Source organism: Octopus sinensis, unplaced genomic scaffold (genome assembly GCF_006345805.1).
Source record: "Octopus sinensis unplaced genomic scaffold, ASM634580v1 Contig18710, whole genome shotgun sequence".
Taxonomy (NCBI): Eukaryota; Metazoa; Mollusca; class Cephalopoda; order Octopoda; family Octopodidae; genus Octopus; species Octopus sinensis.
This window is the reverse complement of record NW_021835981.1, coordinates 27,501-32,500: the sequence shown is the minus strand read 5'-3', so window position 1 is coordinate 32,500 and position 5,000 is coordinate 27,501. Positions and strand designations below refer to the sequence as shown.

At 36.7% G+C, this 5,000-nt stretch overlaps 1 protein-coding gene across 1 annotated transcript in view; it reads left to right on the top strand.

The window, feature by feature from the left end:
- The window catches only part of LOC115231528 (neuroendocrine convertase 1), a 62,600-nt gene that overhangs the window by 30,702 nt on the left and 26,898 nt on the right, over positions 1-5,000 (top strand). The window lies entirely within an intron of this gene.

Here is a 5,000-nt window from a genome sequence, read left to right as displayed (position 1 = left end):
CCGTACATATAAGCAAATACACAAAAACACGCAGCCCAACCCACCACACACACAAATATATATATATGTATATGATTATATATATATAGTCAAATAATAAGGGTAAAGTTAATTAATTAATTAGTAATTAATAATTTTACCAAGCAGTGTTCAGTATGTAAAAGGACCATTTACGGTAAATATAAACATTACTTTATATAATTAGGGTTCAGCAAAAAAATTTGCTTTACCATTCACCGAACTTTTAAAAATAGCAGCCAATGGGAGACTTTTTATAGTAGTGGAAATAGCTAAATTCTTTGGCTGCTATTTCTAAAAGTTCGGTGTGTGGTAAAGCAATTTTTTTGCTGGACCCTAATTATATAAAGTAATGTATATATATCGTTTTCTTGTTTTTTGTTTTTTGTTTTTTCCGTTTCTACGTCTTATGTGATGTCCTGTACTCACGTATAATTATTTATATATGCATGTATATATACATGTAGATGTAGGTACGTACATATATGTTTGTATGTATGCATATATTTTATTATCACCTATGTCTGACAGCGCCCCGCATCAGGTTCGTTCCGATTCGTCGTTTCGGTCCACATCTTTGTTCCTTTTTTATATTATATATATATATATATATATATATATGTATATACATACATATAATAATATAGGGTAAAATTATAAATAATTTTATCAAGTAGTCAGTACGTAAAAAACATTTTCAGTAAATTATACAAAATATCTTGTAATTATATATATAATTATAATAAGGGATCAGCTAAATGCTTCGCCACGTACTTAGAAATAGACGCTAATGACTTTTCTACTATCATAAACGCTCCGAGACGATAACACACTTTCGATGAGGCAAAAGCAAAATACTTACATCGAAAGTGTGTTATTGTCTCGGAGATTTTATGGTAGTAGAAAAGACATCAGCTACTACTTCTAATTCAGTATGTGGCGAGGTATTTAACTGCCCCCTTATTATAATTATGTATATAATTATAGAATATTTAGTATACATGCATATATATATTACACCTCTCCTCTCCTATTTTGTTAATACTGTTCCTAAGAAGTAAGAAGTTCCTGCAATAAATCTACGGTTAACAACAGGTTATCGATACTGTGCCGGTCATCATCTATTTATCATCTATTTATACATTTTGCACAAATTCTGCGAGGTATTGCGCTATTTATTTTGATATGAGATCACCATGTCGCGTACATATGTTTGGGATCCATGTGCCTGGTGTACTCTCGTCAGATGGGTATTGAGCTATATGGGTATATTTGTACCCCAGTGTCACTTCGATGGCATGCGCTTCTCTCTCTCACTCAATAATAATAATAATAATAATAATAATGATAATATATATATATATATATATATATGTATATATGTATGTATATATATGTATATATATATGTATATATAAGTTTAACAATTAAGGATAACCTCTTAATAAGGATCTTAACAAGAAATTATCGGGTAGTTAGCGTGTGAAAACCTCATAAAAGAAAAGAATTCGAAAATAATTTTTCTTTTGAACAAATTAATTATATCTATATTGTATAGAGGGCATTATTACACATAAATGCTCACACTAAGAGGGACAAAGTCATTACTACCAAAATTATACTAATCATACCTAAATGCAGTTTTTCAAAGCAAGACATTTAAAAAATGAATTTAGTTCTGTATCACCGTGATTTCACATTCAACTTACGTCTTATGATCCTCAGCAGAACTGATTCTGAACACATCATAAAATAAACTACCAACCTTACGTAGCGAAGACGAACAGACAACTGGCCCTATTTCTTTATTACCCACTAGGGGCTACGAAGAGGGAACATTACAAGACATGGGGGATATAAAACAATGTGATTAAAATTATGAGTAAATGAATGGTAAAATGAAAAAAATGATAATATGAAAGCGATGTTAACGGCCCCCTCCGCCAGCATCACTTACCTTTCCGTTTCCTATCACAATTCCAAGTCTTTTACCTCACCCTTCATTTCTCTTTCATACCTCTCTATCATATCATCCTTCATATACGCTGAAAACAATTTATACGTAGTTCATTACACTTGCTCATCAAAGAGCCCATAAGTTCAAATCGAACACCGCGTAGTACCGTCTTCATACTCTTGCCATACATCGTCCTCAAAAAGCCTTCTTGCGTTCTCGGTATCCCCCTTCCTCACAACACATAAAAAGTAGGACTGGGGCCTTTGTATGTTCTTTTGTGTGTCGTTTTCGTTTTTCTTGTAGGCGGGGGTGGTGGGATTGCTGTTTGCAGGGCAGGATGGGTCTCCAAGGTTTGTGGGTGGTGTTGGGGTGGGTTGGGGCTTCGCACAGTTTTTCCTTTTCTTTCCTTTTCTCTTCTTTCTGCCTCCTCACACTCTTTTTGCATCTCCTCCTCCTCTGTCGTTCCCTTTCCGTCTGCTTCTCTTTAATTTCTTCCTCTTTTGGGGCCTCCTCTTTTGGAGCTTCCTCAACGATTTCCTTTTCTCTTGGTGGGGGAGGGCAGAAGGCTCTTATGTGGCCCCTCAGGCCACACTTGTAACAACGTGGAGCTCTGCCCTCCACCACACTCTCTCATAATCACGTCTCCCAATTTAATACTTTCCGCCAGGTCCACCAGTACCTCGTTTTCTGCCTGCACGTTCAGCTCCACTGTACGCCTCTCCAGCCCTCGGTCTTGACCGAGGCATGGAGAATATCCACTTTCTCCTCGTGCCGCTGATCACAGCCGCCACAATCCCACTCAGCCTCAACGTTTGGTGGCACTCCCTCCACCTCACACGTGTAATCCTTCTATTCAAATACATAGGTAAAAGTGTACCTTTTCTGACTTCACCGCCTTCACCGCCATCTCCTCGCTGAAGTCTCACTTTAAAATGTACCACTACAGTACCGTACTTCGATCCTCGAGTCAGAAAAATGATTTCCTCCTCCGATCTTCTCAGGGCCTCCTCTATCCACTCCATGTTTACAACCTCTATTTTCTTCTTTCGTTCGCGACACCCTGTAAATAATGGTCCTTTATTGTACCATTCCTTTCTCTTTGGTGGTGGTTCCAGTTCCACCTCGCCGCTGTCCTTCCTCATATACCTCTGGAAACCTGGCAATTTTTCTAGGTTTATTTCCTTTTCCTGTGCCGTCTTCTTTTTTGCAACTCCTGCGTACGTTTTCCTGTTTTTTATCTCCACATTATTTACATCACCGATTTGCTCGTCTTCAGAGTACGATGTCTCCGACAAGCTCTCAAATATCCATTCCTCCTCCGACTCCCCCACTAGGGAGTGGTCATCCATTTCCTCCTGTCTGACGGGCCGAAAACGGCCGCCAAAACAGAAAAAGTGTAACGCGCAGAACCAGCGAAACGCGAAACCGCCTCAACGCCGTTCAAAATCTCCACAACAACAACAATTCTTTTTGATCTTTTTTACCGAATTCTACGAGCGTAAAAAAACACGACCGAACTCAAACTGACGAACAGACAACTGCCCACTCCGGCCAAGAACATGGAATGTTTATAAATCATATATCCGGTAAATGGCGGGCTTTTTACGAACTGCATGCCGGGTAATAAAAAGTATTTCGGAATAAGTTTAACAATTAAGGATAACCTCTTAATAAGGGATCTTAACAAGAAATTATCGGGTAGTTAGCGTGAAAACCTCATAAAAAAAAGAATTCGAAAATATTTTTTTCTTTTGAACAATTAATATATTATATATAATATATATATATATATATATATATATAATATATATATATATATATATACGCAGCAGGGTGGCATCATTCAAAATCTACAACAAGTGAGGAAGCAATTTGCTACCAGCGATGTAGCAATTTCTGCTACCAGCGATGTATAACATCTGATATCCTGGCTGAGTCAGTAATATAGTGATATTATACGTATGAACATGTAAATAGGTTCATAAACAATATGTTCAAATGTTTGGTTTCCGGGATTCTGTGGCGTATATATTCTTGCCCCACCCTAGCCCTAGATGGGCATTAGACCGTCGTGGGATTGCTCAGTTTTACAAGCTAAGTGGACTTGAGCAACATGAACTGAGGAGTTTTGCTCAAGAGCATAACGCATCCCCTAGCCCAGGAGTCGAAATCATAATCTTACTACCATGAGTACAACACCCTAACCACTGAGCCATGCTCTTCCACATGTTGATATTTACCGTAGATCATAAGGCACCGAGCTGGCAGAATCGTTAGCACACCGGGCAAAATGCTTTGCGACATTTCGTCCGTCTTTGCATTCAGAGTTCAAACTTCGCCGAGGCCAACTTTACGTTTCATCCTTTCGAGGCCAATAAAATAAATAGTATTTGAGCAGTTGGTCCGATGTAATCGACTTGCCCTCACCTGAAATTGCTGGCTTTGTGCAAAATTTCAAACTAATATTTATAGTACATCAGAATATTTAATTTGAACGATCAGGTAAATTGGTAATGATTTATTTAACGTTGGTTTATAAACCAGGATTACCGCACTTTCTGTATACTTTTTTTTTATCTCTGAAATGCACTTCACATTCATGTTTAGATACTTACAATCTTCAGAAAAATGAATTTTTAAAGAAAAATGTTGGGTTAAATTTTCTTTCTATAAATTAGAATCTATTTAGGTTTATCGAATATACATTTGGAATTCCTATCCAAATGTTGAAAAAATAAATACGCCAGCATTTATGAATATGAAATTACATTCTTTGTTTCATATATAAATATATTTCGTGTGTATCTGCAGCGTACATCGATATATTTTCGTTGAATTTGTAATCAGATTTTCACCCTGCATAAATTGAAGCAACAGCATTTCAGATATAATTGTATTTATTTATTCATTTTCTTTTTTTCTGCCTGCCAAAGAGTGAAACAGTACAATATTAATGGTTTTGCTATTCAGAACACATAACAGATTATTTGGAAAACTGATACAGCTATTACCACGTATGAGTGCT